The sequence below is a fragment of the Euphorbia lathyris genome, chromosome 10, assembly GCF_963576675.1.
Source record: "Euphorbia lathyris chromosome 10, ddEupLath1.1, whole genome shotgun sequence".
NCBI classification, from domain to species: Eukaryota; Viridiplantae; Streptophyta; class Magnoliopsida; order Malpighiales; family Euphorbiaceae; genus Euphorbia; species Euphorbia lathyris.
The window spans coordinates 49,178,839-49,200,749 of NC_088919.1; the positions used below are offsets into that span (position 1 = coordinate 49,178,839).

At 32.6% G+C, this 21,911-nt stretch overlaps 1 long non-coding RNA gene across 1 annotated transcript; it reads right to left on the reverse strand.

The window, feature by feature from the left end:
- Positions 1–8,245: 8,245 nt before the first annotated feature.
- LOC136208355 (uncharacterized) lies at positions 8,246–13,679 on the reverse strand. Its single transcript, XR_010677093.1, has 2 exons — positions 13,023–13,679; positions 8,246–8,634 (listed from the first exon to the last, which is right to left on the reverse strand). It is a non-coding gene; the product is annotated as an uncharacterized lncRNA (long non-coding RNA).
- Between the last annotated feature and the right edge of the window lie 8,232 nt (positions 13,680–21,911).

Genomic DNA, 21,911 nt, shown 5'->3' on the forward strand with positions numbered 1-21,911 from the left:
TTGCCTTTGTCGCGGCCTTCCTCTTGAAACCACCACTTTCAATTAGGGTTGTACGCGGATCTTGGAGAAACTGAATTGGACCGAATATTCGAGTAAAAAGATCCAGAATTGGACCGAATTGTAGATTTTTTTTAAGAAATGGACCGAACTAGACTGTTGACTTTTTATTAAAGAATTGGACTGAATTGGACCGAAATTATCCAGAACTGGACCGATAATCGAATTAGGTTGGATTGGATCGAACTGGATTGAAAGAACTGAAGATTTATCATATTAAATTTATATTTTATATGAAGTTTTATTTTTTCCTATTTAGTGAAGTATTGTATTTCTTATTTTTATTTAAGGTAGATTGTATTTCCTATTCTTATTTAAGGTAGGTTAGAATTATTAGGGTGATTTAAGGTAGATTATATTTTATATTCTTATTTAAGGTAAGTTAGAATTATTAGGGTGATTTATTCCTATTCTTATTTAAGGTATGTTATAAATTTAGGGAGCCAATCAATCTTTTGAGACACGTTTAGTAGCTCTTAATCTATTAAGCATGAAGTTGTTTTCTAACAATTATAAAACAATTAATTGGTTTATATATGGTCGTGAAGCGCTTACCTATGCCTTGGGAGGTCATGGGTACGAATCACATCCGGGTCTGGTGGGGATTTTCCTTTCTTCTTTAATGTAAGCGCGTTGCGCAACTTTATTAAAAAAAAATTGGTTTATATATGAAAATTTAACTCAATTAAATTAATTTTTAATAGTTTAGAATGCAATAAAATTTTAAAACTGAAAAATTTGGACAATTATAATCCAATAAATTTTGGGAAGGCATTTTTTCTTAAAAAATTTAAATGGTATATTTGACAAAATACCACGTAAGATTAAATTTAGTCAGTTACAATACAATAAATTTTGACTTAGAAAATTAAATGAAATTTAATTTAATCGGTTATAATGCAAATAAATTTGAAACTGAAAATTCAATGAAATTGAACTGTTACGGTTGGAAAAGATTGTTTTTAAAAAAAGCAGAGATGCATTGCTTTTGTAGAAAGCTGCTTTTCAGCTATAAAAAGCAAACAAATGGTGTCCAACCACATCAAACCCTCTCTTTTAAAGTGAAAAGGGAAACAGAAATGAAAAATTAGGTAATCAAACATCCCTTATATTTCAAAGTTAATTTTGTTATATTGGTTGAATTTTCAGTCATTACATACTATTTTAGATTAAATATTTAGACCAGATGTCTCATGTATTTGAAGTTCCTAACAATCAACGAACGAGAATTAGTCTAGATGTGGACACATTTCAAAGGTGCCACCATGGTGATGGAGAACCTCCAAGATTACATCATGGTGTGACAAACTATTTTATATAAATAATGAGTTTCGTTATCTTTATTTTATTTTATATATACCCTATGTTATTATTTAATTAGTAATTAAACAAAAATATATATTTACAATATATACATGTGAATAAATAAATAAATAAATATGTTTAAAAACTTATTAATTTTCTTTTTGCATCAAATTAAAGCTATGTATAGAAGAGAAAGCTAGGTTTTCGAAAGTCTTAATGTATATGCAATATAGCGATGGAGTTTGAAACTCAACCAAAGCAAGTGAGTTTTGGTGGAGTTTCAAACTCCATCAATATGTTGCATAGTTCGAAAATACATTCAGACTTTTGAAAACCTGGCTTTCTCTTTATATAAATAGCTTTAATATGATGCAAAAAGAAAATTAATAAGTTTTTAAATATTTTTATTTATTTATTCACATGTATATACAGTAAATATATATTTTTGTTTAATTACTAATTAAATAATAACATAATGCACATATAAAATAAAATAAAGATAATGAAACTCATTATTTATATAAAATAGTTTGTCAAACCATGAGGTAATCTTGGAGGTCCTCCATTACCATGGCGGCACCTTTGAAACATGTCCACATCTAGACTAATTCCCGTTCTTTGATTGTTAGGTGCTTCAAATGGGCGAGACAGCTGGCTTAAAGATTTAATATAAAGACTGAAAATTAACCAATATAATATAACAAAATTAACTTTGAAATATAAGGGCTAGTTTGTTTTACTTATTATGTGATGTTTGCTGTTATGGTTTGTTGTTTGCTGTTGTTGTTTTCTGTTAAGGTTTGCTGTTGTTGTACAATAAGCTACTTTTCAGGTGTAAAAAGCAAACATGAGGTCACTAACCAAACACCTAATGCTGGTTTTTAGATGTAAAAGGCAAATAAGAGGTCACTAACCAAACACTTAAAACTCTCACTTTTGAAATGAAAATGCAAACAATAGCATGAAAAGGAGCAACCAAACACCCCCCTAAGGGATGTTTGATTACCTACGTTTCCCTTTTTGTTTGCCTTTTCACTTTAAAAGAGAGAGTTCTATGTGTTTGGTTAGATACCATTTGTTTGCTTTTATAGCTGAAAAGTAGCTTTCTACAAAAGCAATTCATCTTTGCTTTTTGAAAAAACAATCTTTTCCAACTGTAACAGTTCAATTTCATTGAATTTCCAGTTTCAAATTTATTTGCATTATAACCGATTAAATTTAATTTCATTGAATTTTCAAGTCAAAATTTATTGCATTGTAACTGATTAAATTTAATATTACGTGGTATTTTGTCAAATATACCTCTTAAATTTTTTAAGAAAAAATGCCTTCCGGAATTTATTGGATTATAACTGTCCAAAATTTTCAGTTTTAAAATTTTATTGCATTCTAACCTATTAAAATTTAATTTAATTGAGTTAAATTTTCATATATAAACCAATTAATTGTTTTATAATTGTCAGAAAACAACTCCAGACTTAATATATTAAGAGCTTCTGAACATGTCTCAAAAGAAGAGCACCTCCACTGAGTTTTATCCTTTTAGAATATCTAATACAGTAAAATTAAATATCCCGACAGTCCAAAAATTACCAAAAAGTCCAAAAAATTATTTCGAGTTAATCCGCCAAAAAAAGGGGGGAAACGGACATCAAGAGGTGCCGCACATGCAGCACACGTGGTGGCGCGTGGGGGCCATGTGCCGCCCTCCCGAACTCCGTTCTGCCACCGTAATATGTTGATCTTAGGGTTTTGGGGTTTTGTGGACATGATGGTGTGGTTAGTTTTCTCGAAAAACATGCCTAATTTTTTTTGCATAGAAACAGAAGAAAAAAATGAATTTAAAAAGACATTTCTTCAATCCGTGAATAGATTTTTCAAGAAACACGCATCTCAAGGCTGATTCTGACATTGAACAATTTTGAAAAAGCATAAGATATGGATTCCTTTTGAGTTTCAATCGTTTATAGAAGATCAAAAACATATTTTTGACAAGATTTTCTTAATCGGCACAAAAACTTATTTTAGATTGATAAGAAGATCAAACTAATAAAAAAATGTGTTTATACCAAAAATCAAGAACAAAATCAAGAATATATATAAATACATCAATACAATCATTTTTAGAATGATCTCACAAAATTTCTTCATATTTATGGATACAAAAAAAACACAGAGTACAAGATCTATGGCTCTGATACCAATGAATGGATTAACGACAATTAATCCATTTGAGATATACGGGTTCGGGCATACCTTATTGAATAGCAGAACCTGTAGATCTCTTAGAGTAGCGGAAGCGGAACTTAGCACCACGATCTTGTACCACCGGTAACAGGCAACCACACAACATTAGCCAGGGAAGACTGAATAATCCACAGTCTAAAGTGAAGAAGAAGAAGAAGAAGAAGAAGAGAGAGAGAGAGAGGAGGTGCAGGAGGCAAGAGGAGGCAACCTTTTTTTTTATTTTTCAACCTTATGTTGTGATTAGTGTTAAACTGATACAGATCGGTTTCAGGACGTGTTAGTTTTAATCGTAAAGTAACAAAGATGTTTCTTCTCAAGCTGAACTTGAAGGATGAATCTTGGTTTTACGGCCCAAAATCCATAGGAAATCATAGATCCCACATTGTTGAGGTTGAAAACCCTAACAAGCTTCAATGAAGAAGATAATAAAATTGATTGATAAAAGTTGTCTTGATTACAAAGAAAGAGATGTATTTATAGCATCTCAAAAACCCTAAAACAAACCTAAAACAAATTACACAAAAGGGCAACTACATAATTAATTAAAACGGTATAAATAAGGGTAGATTGGGGTAATCTTAAAAGGAGTGGTGGGGTCAGTTTTCCTAGGCTGATCCCGGGTTGAGTTGTTTTGTTTGTTTGTTTTTTTTTCTTTCCTTTCCTACCAAAAAAAAAGAAAGAAAGAGTAATTTAAGGAATTAAAATAAGGAAATAGAAAAAGGCAATCAAGGAGTAAATTAAGGAATGAAACTAAGGAAATAGAAGGAGGCAATTAAGGAGTAAATTAAGGAATGAATTAAGGAAATAGAAAGAGGCAAGGGCAGGCGATCAAATGGATAAAGTTTAACCCTAGTCTTCCTCCTCTTCTTTGCTTGACGTTGAAGACTACTTTAACTATCTCATGCTCTGCGTGCCTTGAAGGACGCTCCGCGTGAGTGGGCCTCTAGAATTGGTCCTCGTCAGATGCATCTTCATCCCCTTCTCGAACCATCCTTCCACTCTCTGCTTGTCTTATTACACGCTCCGCGTGGACTAGATTAGTGGCCTCCTCTACGTGTGGTTCTCTTCCTCCCCTCTTAGCATTAGACGCACGCTCCACGGGTTCTATCTTTCGCTCCACGTACGAGCACAAGATGCCCTCATCATAAACCTATTTATAGGAAGCTAAAACCGTAATTTTCCATCTCTTAAGATGAGCTTGGCCCGTTCCATTTCGGGCGGGTCAGATTAATTAGATCCATACCCAATTAATTCTAACAATACATATATACATATAAATTGATATATTAAATAAATTAAAAAATATGTATGTATATTTTTTTTATTATAAGTAATTATTAAAAGATTAAAATTTTGTTTTTTATTTTAATAAATTAATATGAACAGTGATTAAATATATTTAGTCCTTGCCTTTTTATGTCTCACTTTATTTCAAAAAACATATTATAAGGTCTCTAATTTTTTATCACTGTTAACTTTTGGTATTTTGTCTATTTTTTTAGATTTTTAACCAAATATATCTTAGCTTTCAAGACAGTCATAGTACGGTACAAAATGACCATATTACTCTGGTATTTTCTGTTTGTCTATTTATACCGAATATAATGGTTAAAAAAAGATAAAAGGACTAAAAGGTTAACAGTAACAAAAGATAGACACCTTATAATGTCTTTTTCCAAATAGGGGGGACTAAACATTGTGCAAATTTAAGCTTAACGTTTCCAAATAAGATCAATTTAAGTCCTCCAATATCGAAATTTTGAAAAGATTAGTTTGATTATTATTTAACTGTCACAACGGACCTTCCAAACAAGTTTGTCCATAAATTGAAGCAGTTTCGTATATTTTTTGCTGGTTTTTTGTAACTATATTAATAACATGGTAAATTATTTTAGACAATTTGATAAAAGAAAATTGTGATTAACTCATGGCAGACTAGAGATACCCGTCTTTGGCAGTATGAGATTCATACAACAGATCAAGTAGTGGCTCAAGCTTTCACAGTACTTAATGATTAGTCAGAAACAAATGCCTTGAGAAATCAGACTGGTATGGAAGAACAACAGATCGGAAATACAGTAGTAGAAAATATTTCATTTGCTGGTTGCACGGCTTGGCACTTGCCATCTGAAGGACTTCTCTCGTGTTGTGTTGGTGCTGCATGTTTTAGCGCTGATGGTCGTGTAGGGATGGGAGCAGCAGTACGAGATGCACATGGGCCATTTGTAATGGGGAGATGTGCGGGTCTGTTATGTTTTCCGACAACACGAGAATGTGAGGCCGAAGCTCTATTATAGGCTATGCAATGGCTAGAAGCTGATGAAATAAGGAATGTGGTTTTCGAATCTAATGCTAAACAAGTGATTGATACAATAAATTCTACTTCTGTTGATGATTCTGAATTTGGGGATAGAATTATTCAAATACGATCGATTCTAACATCAAATGACTCTTACTCAGTTAAATGGATACGACGACAAGCGAATGGGATGGCACATGTGTAGCACAGTCTTCTCGTTTATCCACTTGCCCTTCTTTTTTTAATTTATTACCGAGTTCTGTTTCTGATTCATTGTTACAACTTTTCCATGATCTGGCTCATTAATGCATTGTTTTTTTATTAAAAAAAAATACAATAAATATCTTAGACATAATTAATATTTAGAAGGGTTAAAGCGATAGTTAATAATAATTTTGACATGTCGGTTATAATCTTACATATTTAATCCCTATTTTATAATAATTTATTAAAAACTAATATTTTAAAACTAATTTTTAATTCATATTCTATTAAAAATCCACATTTTTTGAGATTCTGATAATTTTTAGCTTGGACTTGATAATTCTATCAAGCTTCCTACGTATCCCGAATCGTCTTTTCACTTTAAATCGGGAATCAAAGCCACGTAGTTCTACCCATTATCGAAAGAAAAATATCTGATGTTATCTTTTTACTTAACAAATTCAACTTCAAAGTCTAAACGACTCGATTTATGATACGAGTTCAACTCAAGTCCAAAATGTCTACTTACGAAATGAATCCACTTAAATGTCTTAAGTCTAAAACGACTCTTTTACTAAAAGATCAAACTTAACATCTAGCACTACTGTTTTTTTTATTAAACAAACCATTTTTACTAAACGAATTAATCTCAAACCTGTAACACGGCTATTTTTTTTTACTAAAATGGTAATTTTTATCAAGTTTTATCAACAAATCATTTCTACTAAGCGAATCCAACTGAAACGTCCAACACGACTCTTTTTACCCGAATGAGTCATTTTTACCAAACGAGTTATTTTTATCAAATCCATCCAACCCAAAGTCCTAAAACGACTTTTTACAAGAAAAATCAACCAGCAAACAAAAACCACTCTAATCTAATCTGCAATGAAACCCTAGAAAATCCATCCCCATAATTCATCTTCCTCCTTGTTCCTATTCCAATCTGAACCCCAATGGACAGCCACAAACCTGTGTTCTCAGTTAAATAATTTCAGAGAAAAACAACACCCACACGCAAGTATAAACAAGTTATTTATGAAGTCATAAAAAGAGAAATCGTGCATAGAAAGGTACCGACAATGACGATTTACTGCAAAAGATAGAATATCTTCGCACCTTAACTGCATGTTAAGATCCAGCCAAGGAGAGACTGAATCCATGAAAAACAACTAGGAGGAACCATTCGAACTACCTGAAACTAAAGGAAACCGCCACAGACCGGAACCGAATCCGTCTAAAACGAACTAATCAGACTCATTTCAACCGGCAGTCATGGCCGACAGAAGAGAATCGGAGCCGAGCTCCTAGATTCCTTACCATATTCGACAAAGAGAGAGCCAGAGAGCAGGGAAGAAAAAAGGAGTTTTGTATCTAGATAAATCTTCTCATTAAATGACAGCTCATAGGACAATTAAAGTGCTAAGTTGATAATTAAATGACACCTGCACTTTTCTTTGTTTTTATTTATTTTATTTTTTTGTAATTGATTGTATTGATAATTGGAATTTAATTATAATTAGTAGGATTTAACAATTTGACATATAAACCATGTGTAGTTGTAAATTAATTCTTTCAAAATGAGTATAAAGAACCCAACAAAGAACCCAACAATTTACTGGAATAATTAGACGCCTAACTTAGGGGTTTTGTTGTTTTTTAAATCATATAATCCAAACTTCATAATAATAATGGTCGGATTAACTTGCTTAACCACCTAGTAATAATTCCAAGCTTCTTAAAATAAAATGTTGCGTGTTAGTCTGACGGACTAAACTCTTATTGATAAATCGAGGATTAATCGAAAGATGTTATTTTCGATCTAAGAGAATTAAATGATAATTTTGAAATGTTATTCCAAATAAAAATTAATTCAATTTGATATGCAAATTTCCTTTGATTTTAATAATTAATATTTTAGGCACGGACTGTCAAACCCGACCTAAAATTAAGATCAGATAAGACGGTGAGACATTACCACTGACTTATTATATAAACAAGTAGTAGTATCTCTCAAATAAGGCGAAAAATCAAAGCGAAAACCAAATTCTAGTTTAAAGCTAAAATGACCAACATATGTCGGCATAACTTTTTCATACAGAGTCCGATTAAGGCGATTCAAAAACCCTTGGAAACGTAAGATAATAATAAAGAACTTTCATTTAGGACTCCATGACAGATTCGGCCTATATCTGGTCGAAAAATGCATCACAAGATTCAGGTACGAATCTGATTTTCCAGCATCACCTATATAGACAAGTTATGACTTACTCATAACTCATATCACACTACTCCACAAGTTCTCAATTTCAGCTAATTATATATATATATATATATGTAGACAATACATATCAAACAAAAGGACACTACCAAAAACAAGTTATACAAGTGTCCTTATACTATCCACATATATGTACATGAACAAAATGGATGCAATACCCTAGAGACGACTTGCACCTCGTAGATGTAACCGAACCTCGCCCTAGGATCGAGTACCCTCTCGGTACCTTACACTTCTTCGCCTAAAACAAAACATTAAAAACATTTGGAAAACATGAGACAAAAATCTCAATAAGAAACTATCAGTTATAAAAATCAACTTTACTTAACATAACTACATATATATACATTTATAAAGGATTTAATCAAAACCTTGTAAAATATACTCAAAACTTAAGTTCATAATAGAATCAAGGTATTAAACCAAAAACATAAAATATTGTATCCATGTTTGAGTTCATCCCCTTATATTTTCAGTCACAAATCACAACACATATACGAGACGTCTCTTAACATTGCCTATCCCATATGGTCTTACCCAACACTTCTCTGCCATACCCAATAGGTCTTCAGACTGTGTACACATGCCATATTTCTCACTAAATATGGTCTTTAGAATTAAATCCACCAAACCGCACTACTCTCAATGGATACCAAACATTTTATTCCATATATATATATAGATTGGAACCAAAAACATATATGTATATTTGTATATACTTCACTTGATCATAATCAAGCTCACAAGTGTTCAATTCTCCAAAATATCAATCCTTAATCAAATAAAATTTCAAAGTTAATCAACCAACGAAAACCTCAGATCAACATAACCAAGTAAAATCTGTAATTCACATATAAACATAGTCAATAGTTCATTTGAACTATAATTTCACAATAAAAAGCAAGATTGTGAAAAACCTCAATTTTACAAAATTCCGGCATAATCCTAAAATATCAATTTCTGGAAATTCTTTGATTATATATATATCTATATACATAAAACTCGAAATATAGTTGATAGTTACTTACCTTAGCTGCTAATTGAAGAAAATACACCCGTTCAATTCTCCTCTAAATCCTGTCTATGACGTTTTCCCTCCAAACGCTTTCGAAACTCAAAAACTCTTCGGTTAGGATTTAGATCTATACTTAAGGATGCTATAGTTTAAGTTTCAAGTGATTTGGACGGTCGAATCTCCGTAAATCAAAGAAACGGTGGAGAAACGGTCAAAGAACGGTTTGATAATAATGAAAGAAAAAGAAACAAAGAAGAAAAGAAAAGAAAGAAATAAGATGACGATGATGGATCATAGCTCCTGGAACAATTTGGGATTTATATCCCAAATTTGACAAATATCCATTTTGGTCCTCCATCTTTATATAATCTTTTAATAATTACCCTAAACTTTTAATTTGCACATCAACCCATCAAATTAACTCAAAATTTTTCCTATAACACCAAATAAAAATCACATACCCCATAATTATAATATATATTAATATCTAGGTATAAATTCTAGAAATTTGGACACGGACGTGACAATTCTCCCATCCTTAAAGAATTTTGCCCTCAAAATTCATCAATTCTCATACTCAAACTTATCTATTTCAAATCTTAAACAGAAAAATTTCATGTTGTTTCAAATCTATGCAATATGAAGAATCCGCAACCAAAGCATTTCTTTAAAAACATAATATTTGAGTTCAACATATGTATCCATCACGTACATCCCCTATATCATATTTCCAATCATATCCATAATCGAGATGTCTCATAATATTGCCTAGTCCCATATGGTCTTACCCAACACTTCTTTGCCATACCCGAAAAGGTCTTTCAACTGTGTACACAGGCCATGTCCCTCACTGAACATGGTCTTCAAATATCGAAGCCACCCGTCCGGACTACTCCCGATGGATACTAAATATTTTTCTATTAAAATACCAACTAAATCAAAATTCATCAAATATTCAACCAAACTTTGATTTATATAAATTTTTCCATCAAAATAAAAATTTAATCAAAATTCCATAAAACAAGTGAAAATACGAGATAGAAATCTCAGTAAGTAACTATCAATTATCAAAAACTAAGAATTTTTTTTTAGCTATAAGTATATAATAACTTGAAAATAACCTTTTTATTTGATTATCAAACTAATCATATTTATATCCAAATGTTCAAATCAATATAATCAAAACATAATGATCTATATATGAACACTTTGTTAAAACCAAAGTTCAAATCAAATTTTAATTGTATCCATCACCGAGTATCCCCTCATATATCAATCCATAACACGTAACATATTCGAGACATCTCTTTAACATTGCCTATCCCATATGGTCTTACCCGACACTTCACTGCCATACCCGATAGGTCTTCAGACTGTGTACACAGGCCATATTTCTCACTAAATATGGTCTTTAAATAACAAGCCCACCGATCCGGACTACTTCTGATGGATAATAAAAATACTTTCTTTCCAAAATACTCATTTAAAATAGGAAACCTTTCTCATTTAAAGTTTTCGATATCAAATTCCAATACTTGCTATTATTGAAATACCAAATATTTCATATTTTCCAGCAAATTCATATGCCCTCCATTCATAGAATTTTATCTTTGTTCATGCATGTCAACAATCAACCCTTAGGAAGAAAACTAGTTTCACATGCCAAAACATTTTGACTTGCAAATCATGTCCCAATCACATCCACAAAACAAAATTTCAGAGAGCTTCTTTACTTGACAGTTCTCACGGCATCCAAAATCATCCAAAGTCCATCTCTATGGAGTACCAACTACTCACTCAATGTTATCATGGAGCAACAAACTCTTAAGTTAATTTTTGTCTTCAAATTAGCAATTTTGACATGGTATATATATTAACCATAACTTTTTATCAATCGAGAATAATAACTTTTAACTCATTCTAGAACCTAAGATCTAAAACCAATTAATTCGTTCTTTTTGGACCTATGAAGCACAAAGAGTTCCAAACAAACACATAATATATGCCTTAATTATGATTACCAAAGCATGACCAAACCAAGTCTAAGTGAGAACTTTACCACACTAGACGTTTGCAAAATATATAATGCCATTTAATTCCATCAGTTCACCTATAAAACACTCAATGCACGCTTATGAACCCATAAGTCCAATTCATCTTTAATTCAATGCAGCATACCAACAATCCATACAAATAGTAGATAGATCAAGGTTCAATTTATTGACAAAAGAAAAATAAGGAAATTCGTTATTAAGTGAACTCGTAGACACAATGAAGAAAATTCTAGTCCTCATATTCTTCAAAAGCTCAAATCACAGTTCGATAAGGTCATAGACTACATTTTCTCACATGACTGATGAAACCTTAGAAAAACATGCAATAAGTACTCACTATCAAAATATTTGTATGGTTCCAATTGATCAAATTAAATTGCATTAAGTGTTACTTCTAATTGAAAACTAATGATTGTAAGTACCCTAAATTGTCAGCATCCTATAATTGAAGATAGACAGCAAAACCAGAAAATGTATAATCACCTATCTCATATGTTACTTGCTTTTGCAGAATAATAACTAAAAAAAATTGTCGTTATAATAACTAGATATTTCTCCATTACTAAATTTCTTTATGTTAGGTCCGAGAAAATTAACCTAGGGCTCTGATACCAAAATGTCACACCCGATCCTAAACTGCATCGGGTATGAAAGGAAAATAAGATAACAATCTTCGAATTTGGGTCATAAATTTTTAACTCGTTAAAAACTTAATTTCCAAATAGACCACAAAAAACTGTCTAACAATTATTTATTTGTTTGTTTAGCTTGGACTTGATAATTCTATCAAGCTTCCTACGTATCCCGAATCGTCTTTTCACTTTAAATCGGGAATCAAAGCCACGTAATTCTACCCATTATCGAAAGAAAAATATCTGATGTTATCTTTTTACTTAACAAATTCAACTTCAAAGTCTAAACGACTCGATTTATGATACGAGTTCAACTCAAGTCCAAAATGTCTACTTACGAAACGAATCCACTTAAATGTCTTAAGTCTAAAACGACTCTTTTACTAAAAGATCAAACTTAACATCTAGCACTACTGTTTTTTTTATTAAACAAACCATTTTTACTAAACGAATTAATCTCAAACCTGTAACACGGCTATTTTTTTTTACTAAAATGGTAATTTTTATCAAGTTTTATCAACAAATCATTTCTACTAAGCGAATCCAACTGAAACGTCCAACACGGCTCTTTTTACCCGAATGAGTCATTTTTACCAAACGAGTTATTTTTATCAAATCCATCCAACCCAAAGTCCTAAAACGACTTTTTACAAGAAAAATCAACCAGCAAACAAAAACCACTCTAATCTAATCTGCAATGAAACCCTAGAAAATCCATCCCCATAATTCATCTTCCTCCTTGTTCCTATTCCAATCTGAACCCCAATGGACAGCCACAAACCTGTGTTCTCAGTTAAATAATTTCAGAGAAAAACAACACCCACACGCAAGTATAAGCAAGTTATTTATGAAGTCATAAAAAGAGAAATCGTGCATAGAAAGGTACCGACAATGACGATTTACTGCAAAAGATAGAATATCTTCGCACCTTAACTGCATGTTAAGATCCAGCCAAAGAGAGACTGAATCCATGAAAAACAACTAGGAGGAACCATTGGAACTACCTGAAACTAAAGGAAACCGCCACAGACCGGAACCGAATCCGTCTAAAACGAACTAATCAGACTCATTTCAACCGGCAGTCATGGCCGACAGAAGAGAATCGGAGCCGAGCTCCTAGATTCCTTACCATATTCGACAAAGAGAGAGCCAGAGAGCAGGGAAGAAAAAAGGAGCTTTGTATCTAGATAAATCTTCTCATTAAATGACAGCTCATAGGACAATTAAAGTGCTAAGTTGATAATTAAATGACACCCGCACTTTTCTTTGTTTTTATTTATTTTATTTTTTGTAATTGATTGTATTGATAATTGGAATTTAATTATAATTAGTAGGATTTAACAATTTGACATATAAACCATGTGTAGTTGTAAATTAATTCTTTCAAAATAAGTATAAAGAACCCAACAAAGAACCCAACAATTTACTGGAATAATTAGACGCCTAACTTAGGGGTTTTGTTGTTTTTTAAATCATATAATCCAAACTTCATAATAATAATGGTCGGATTAACTTGCTTAACCACCTAGTAATAATTCCAAGCTTCTTAAAATAAAATGTTGCGTGTTAGTCTGACGGACTAAACTCTTATTGATAAATCGAGGATTAATCGAAAGATGTTATTTTCGATCTAAGAGAATTAAATGATAATTTTGAAATGTTATTCCAAATAAAAATTAATTCAATTTGATATGCAAATTTCCTTTGATTTTAATAATTAATATTTTAGGCACGGACGTGACAACAAATCTGTATTTGTTCTTTGACATCAATGCCATTTGCATTGATCTGCTCCATTGGTGATAATTAGGACCAGTTAAGACAGAGGTGACTAGTATTAGAGATGGGTTTTCATTTGTAGATAGGTGATAAGGATTTGATGTTGTAATGGCTACCATTTATAAAGAGTGAAGAAAGAAGAAGATAAAAAAAATTAGGTCTCATACAGAAGCTTTTCAGAGATGCTTTGATACCATAATAAACTCAATAGAGGAAAATAATATCTTCTTCCTTGATTAGCTCATTGATGAGCAACGAAACTTATATACAGGAAAGAACAATCACACAAGGTGTGTGATGGTAGCCAGAAAGAATCACAACTGCCCAACCTAAAAATATCCTATTGTTACAAGAAAGGGAAAAATAACAAAACGTAGTACACCTAATAGTCCAACTAATTACAATTGTTTATTTTGTTGGGATCTGACTTAGTTGAGGGTTGGTTTGTATTATTTGGGCCTAATGTAGTTGGACTGAGTTTAGCATATTCTTCTACGAAGGCAAAATAAGAGATAAGAAAATATTTTCTTAAAAGTTTAAAATAAAAAGTATAAAAATATCTATATCATTACAAACTAAGAGCATTTCATTAATGACTTCATAAATGTTAGTGTAATTTTAGAAGATTGAATCAATTTCAAACATCATTTAAGAAGTATATATTTTTTATGTATTTGTGCAAAAATTTTATATTAATTAGTTCAGAAAATAAAAGTTTTGCATTTTTATAATAGGTGATGATGAAATATGTTTAACCTAGATGAAATATTTGGGCTATTTATTTATTTTTTTGTTACATGTGCACAACAGAACATGTGATAAGAATTTAAATAAGATGAGACAAACACAATACTATATGTATATATGTATCTTTGATAGTAAAAGAAATATTAGTGTTTTCACGTTTTGTCAAATTTGTATTCGTAGAGTTTTTTATTCGAACGAAGACTGAAGTTTTCGTTTTGCTAAAACCAAAGGTCTTTTAGTTTGATATCGAAAAAATGATCGCTGGCGACGTTAAAATGGAAATTTTCAAAAATTAAAGTTGGTTAGTACCAAATTGTGTATGGAACCAAATTTTTTATTTTCCGAAATCATCCTTTTCGGAGGTTTGTCTCTCCTCACAAAACAACACCTAAATAATCTCAAAATTAAAAATTTAAAGAATTGAAGTTATTTGTAATATCATCAAGTTTTTGTTTTGATGATGTGAATGCTCATTTTAATTTTGAGGTCCTTATTTTTAACAAAGTGAAAGACCTTAGTCATTTTTTGGTCATAAAAAAACCTCAATCCCCGTTTGGACAAAAAAAAAATTCACAGGTATCTGTTTGACAAAACGTGAAAGCACTGATGAGTGAGAATCTAGTAGATCGGTAAACTATTATGTGTGTGCGCTATGGTTAAGACCTTTCTACGAGTTTTAACTCTACTAGACACTACGTACGGGAAAGTGTACTCCGTCGTATCAAGTAATAATTCGGTTAAGACCGGGTATCGAATCCACGGGATTTATAACTATAAGTATTAAACTACTCGGTTTTAGACGTTATCTAAGCGGTGAATACTTTAGACTTGAGTTTGGGTAACAACTACAAACTACTCGTAAACTATGGGTGAGACAATTTTCATGTATTTTAAGCCCTTTTGGAATGATACGGGTAATGATAAGTTAAAACGTACGACAAACAACTCCAAACATATACGGTTAATAATTTACTCTTGCAAAGACGACTATCTATAGACCAAACAACTCCGTGAGGTTCTAGGGTCGTGATTCCTTCTTAAGGCGACTCTAATTCTTAGGATCAGAAACTAGGGCCCGTAAGTTCCGTGGCTCATCAATTCCTATGGTTTTCGGATTGTCAACTCCAGTAAGGCAACACCTATGTGATTCCTAATAGATTTCGGAGCTCGCAAGCGACCTACACAATAATCAATTATAAGTATCAAAGCAAGCAACAAATAATAACACGTATAGTGAAAACGGAGCATTATACAAGCTCTCAAGGTGTAAGGAACTTTAGTACATAAAAAATTGAATGCTGAAATGAGTGCTAATCACTCTTATTTATACACATCAAGTTCGGGGGTAAAATCATAAATACACAAGGTACTTGTAGGATTTCTCATTGTAGCTGCAGGTTTCACATGGCACGCCTCGCGTGTCTGGCAATTCCCCACTCCGTTGAAGACTTCTCTTACGCGTGGACTGGATGCAGAAGAGTTGACTCAGCCACGCCACGCGTAGACCAGGGTACGCCCCGCGTGGTTGAGTCTCTGGAACTTTATCAACTATTTCACACTTTGCATGCCCCACGTGCTCTGAGTTACGCTCCGCGTGGACCTTGTGGGAATGAACAGGTTGACTACCGTGAATTAGTGGGAATTGTACAACGCTGACGTGGCACGCCCCGCATAAAGTATTTTACGCCCCGCGTGGCTTAAGGCTGAACTCCCAATTCTTCCTTTGTTCATGTGTTTATGCCGTACCTGCAAAATATGACTACGAACACCGAAGTTACTTGATGTTTTATTTTTTCTGAAATTAATCAAAAAGTAAAGAAAATTATTGAAAGAACAAATTTTATTTTTATTTTATCATTTATTCAAAACATACTTATTTTTGTAATTAACCTTTAATTATTAGTTCAAAATAAACCGTAAATCACGCTAAAAAGATAGGGACAAAACGTCCCTATCAAGCACCAAGTTGTTTTAGACTTTTACCATAATTGATATGTTAATAGTGATAACATGACACGTACACAAGTAGAGTAAAGATAACAAGATTTGTGATTGAGGAGAGACTTCGTTAATATGGTTGGAAATTGGTCCAAGTTGTCAAAGTTAGGTCCTTAATTGTACCATTTAGAGTATTATAAGATAAAGTCTCTTTTAGTCGATAGTTATAGAATGTTTTTGTAGCTTATCTCATATATATATTGATGCGAAAATTCAAAATTAGGTATAAATAACAGCTTTAGGTATAATTTTTCATTGAGTTTTTCGACGGTTTGGGGTGACGAAGAATCTCCAAATGGTATGGGCGCCGAAGGATAAATTGGGGAAAAGTGTCGTGGAACCGATTGAACTAAAAGCTCGAACTGATAGTTAAGGCCCAATCATAGATCTTATATTAATCTCCGACACAGCCCCACACGCAAATGCCCCTTGGCCCTTGGGCTTGCAGCGTGCACAACACTGGCCCATCCCGCCATATGTTTTTAATTCCACACATCAATGAGGTTGCCGGGACTCGAACCCTCGACCATTTGGTCCTAGAGGCTCTGATACCATGTCGTGGAACCGATTGAACTAAAAGCTCGAACTGATAATTAAGGTCCAATCATAGATCTTATATTAATCTCCGACAAAAAGGAAGCTAGTGAAATTGCTCAATTTTCCATATTTGATGTTATATGTTGATAATTTATCAAAAGATATATTAGGGTAGTTTTACCAACACATTAAACCAATGTATTTTAGCCCAATAAATTACATCCATGACCACTGAATTTTATCCATTTTAACATTATTATCACTGAACTTCAGTTTACTATTACATTCAATTACACCTCACCTACCCTCATTTACTATTACATTCAATTACACCTCAAAACAAACAAGATTAGCTACCCTCACTTACTTTAAAATACCCCCATCCAAACAAGCTGTTACACCCAAGCTTAAACTCAGGTCTACATTTCTCACTATTGTGATCTTTATAGCTGCAAATTGCATCTTTGTTCCTTTTTTGGGTTTTCTTTCTCCACGACCATTTGGTTCGGTTAAACACTTTTAGACCCTATTTTCTAAATCCATTTTAAGCTAACACAGAAGTTATTATAGTCCATATCAAATAGTCACAATTACTAATCTTTGGATAAGATGATAACTAAATATATATTTAATCACTGTTCATATTATTAAAATAAAAAATAAATTTTTAATCTTTTAATAATTACTTATAATAAAAAATATATTTTTTTTTGGTAGAATATAATAAAAAATATATACATACATATTTTTTAATATATCAATATATATATATATATATATATATATTTATATTGTTAGGATTAATTGGGTATGGATCTAATTAATCTGACCCGTCCGAAATGGAACGGGACAAGCTCATCTTAAGAGATGGAGAATTAGGGTTTTAGCTTCCTATAAATAGGCTTAACCCTAATCACAACATAAGGTTGAAATATAAAAGAAAAAGGTTGCCTCCTCTTGCTTCCTGCGCCTCCTCTCTCTCTCTCTCTCTCTCTCTCCTTCTTCTTCTTCACTTTAGTCTGTGGATTATTCAGTCTTCCCTGGCTAACGTTGTGTGGTTGCCTATTACCGGTGGTACAAGATCATGGTGCTAAGATCTGCTTACGCTACTCTGAGAGATCTACAGGTTGTGCTATTCAATAAGGTATGACCGAATCCGTATATCTCAAATGGATTAATTGCCGTTAATCTCTTCATTGGTATCAGAGCCACAGATCTTGTACTCTGTGTTTTTTTTTTTGTATCCAAAGATATGAAAAAATTTTGTGAGACCATTCTAAAAATGATTGTATTTATGTGTTTATATATATTCTTGATTTTGTTCTTGGTTTTTTGGTATAAACACGTTTTTTTTATTAGTTTGATCTTCTTATCAATATAAAATAAGTTTTTGACCCGATTAAGAAAATCTTGTCAAAAATATGTTTTTAATCTTATATAAACGATTGAAACTCAAAAGGAATTCATATTTTTTTTCAAAATTGTTCAAGGTCAGAATCAGCATTGAGATGCGTGTTTCTCAAAAAATCTATTCACGGATTTAACAAATGTCTTTTTAAATTCGTTTTTCGACGGCTTGTGTAAGCTCACCCCCACCCTCCCTCTAAGCATCACTTGGATTTTTCACTAGCGGAAAAAGAGAGATGCATGAAAGTTTTGTTGTACCCTCGGCTAATGGTTACAGTTTCACCCTCCACTTGAAGAAAAGTTTAATAATATTGCAATTGTATCCGAAAACCCTCTTCTCTGACTCCACCACTAGTATAAATTAGGGGTGGCAACGGAGCGAGGCAAGGATCGATGCATTGCCCTCAATATTTTTTAGGGTGGTTTTGGAAAATTTTAAAATAAAATCTAGGAATTTTTTAATGCATGCACGGATGTTTACGGGTGACGAAAAATCCTCAAATGGTATTGGCACCGAATGATAAATTGGGAAAAAGAAAGCTACTCAAATTGCTCAATTTTCCATATTTGTTGTGCTCTCTAATATCATGTCGAAAGAGAAAACTGCATATTATATGTTGATAATTTATCAAAAGTTATATTAGGGTAGTTTTACCAACACATTAAACCAATGTATTTTAGCCCGATAAATTACAACCAAGGTCACTGAATTTTATCCATTTTAACATTATTATCACTGAACTTCAGTTTTTAACAATAGGGCAATTGAAGGGTTCGAATCCCACTAGTAGCATTCCGTTTTAGTGGTGAAGCTCTTAGCCTAGTGGTTGAGAGCTTACCTATGTCTTGGGAGGTCATGGGTTCGAATCACATCCAGGTCTGATGGGGATTTTACTTTCTTCTTTTAATGTAAGCGCATTCTGCGCAAATTTAAAAAAAAACAAAAAAAAACAATATGGCCATTGAACTCGACATTTTTTAACACTCGTGGTCACTCAACGCCCCAAAACGACCGTTGATGGGCTCAAAGTAAAAATTCAAAAAGTTAATGATATTTTAAGGAACTTTAATTCTTGAAAATTTTCGTTTTGAGGTCATTTAAATGTTGTTTGGTTAGGAGATAGTGATTTTTAGAGAGAGAGAGCTCCAAATAAATGTGATTTTGGAAAATAAAAAATGTGGTTTCATGGTAAATATCGTTCTGAACAACTTTAATTCTTGAATATTTTTATTAAAGGTTATTTTAAGGAGTTAATTAGAGTTGAATGGTCACCGGTATTAAAAGGTGTAAAGTTCAGTGGTCATACGGTTAAGAATTAAAGTTTAATAGCCACAATGTTAAAATGGATAAAGTTCAGTAGTCATGTACGAAATTCACCCTATTTTAGCCTTGCTATAATTCACAGAAATATAATATTGAAGACTTTGGAATGAGGATAAAAAAAACTGAAATAACACAATTTTACAGTAAGATAAAGGTATATTTACAAAACAAAGTATTTAAAATTACACTGTTAAGTTCTGATGACAATCACGAGAATTTACCAAACACTTTCCATTTCATATTTAGTATTAAAAGGTAAGAATCATTTCCGGGAAATGGAAACAAAAAAAGCACAAAATAAGGACTAATTTAGTTTTAAGGTTATTAAAAAAGTTTAATTTTACTTCCATCATATCAAACAGATCAATTTTGTCTCAATTGTAGGCATCCTAACACAATTATACTCTTCTTTTTGGGAAATGTGACTTACTTTCATCGTTATTACTTTTAAAAGCACCAAATTTAACTAAACTTTCTAACATAAACATATAAATGAGTTGAATAAAATTGAGTTGTTTTATAAAATAAGAAGAAAATATATATTTTTATTAATCTTGGGGTAAATTTTATCAATATTTCAAATAATTGTGTTTTAATACTCAGAATAAAAATTCTACAAGGATGATATTTTTAGGTAATTTACACCTATGATCTTTTAACTTTTTACTTGTTTTCATTGTAGCCTCTGAACTTTAAAGATGAACATTGTGATTATTGAACTTTCAACTTTGCACTATATTTGAAGATGTTGTGAAAAGCTTACTTTTGTATTCAATCGTGAAAGAATAAATAGGAAATACAAGATGTACAAAAGAAGAGTTCTAAACCTATACAAAGACTAGAAGATAAACATTTACAGGGAATTGGTTAACAGCAAAAGGATAAGTATTAGTAAATAAATAACAAGAGTTATCAAGAGGTTAGGATTGTGAAGTGAGAGAAGAATCGGTTAGGATTGTGAACTGAGAGAAGAATCGGTTAGGATTGTGAAGTGAGAGAAGAATCGGTTATGTGAGGATAACGTTTATCCTTAACACGCCCCCGCAAGTCGGACGTTCGAAGAGTAAGACCGATCTTGGAAACAAGCTGATAAAACCGACTTTTAGACAATGGTTTTGTCAGAACATCAGCTAGTTGGTCATGACCGGAGATGTGAGCAACATGAAGTCTCCCAAGTTGAACTTGCTCACGCACGAAATAAAAAGCAATTGCCAGATGCTTCATTCGAGAGTGAAAGACGGGATTGGCAGAGTAGTGAGTAGCTCCCAAATTGTCACAGTAAATGCTTGGACATCGAGCAAGAGGAATGCCAAGTTCAGTCAATAGGGAATGCAACCATAATACCTCAGCGGTGGTGTCAGCAACTGCCCGAAACTCTGCTTCCGTGGAAGAGCGAGATAAAGCTCTTTGCTTTTTAGAGCTCCATGAAATGGGGTTGCAACCAAGATAAACAATGTAACCAGATGTAGAGACATAGTCATCGCGATCACCGGCCCAATCAGCATCCGTAAAGGCATGGAGTTGAGATGGAGAGTTCCGTTTAAGAAGAAGTCCATGATGAGCAGTCCCATTAAGATAACGAAGAAGGCGTTTCAAGGCATGCCAATGACTCTCCTTAGGACACTGAACATACTGAGATAATTTGTTGACAGCATAGGCCACATCAGGGCGAGAAAAGGACAAATATTGTAAGCTACCAAGAATTGCCTGATAATCTGTTGCATTGTCAATTGGAGAACCTGAATCAACTGTGAGGGGTGGATCAACAACCATGGGGGTAGAGACAGGTTTGGACTCAAGCATATTGTACTTGGCAAGAAGATCATTGATGTATTTAGTTTGGTTCAAAAAATAAACCAGTAGGAGTGGGAGCAACCTCAACACCCAGAAAATAGGACAAAGTACCCAGATCCTTGAGAGAAAATCGAGAAGCAAAATTGGTGATAAACTCATGAAGATGCGAAGGAGATGGACCTGTAATAATTATATCGTCCACATAGACGATCAAATACAAAACCACAGAGC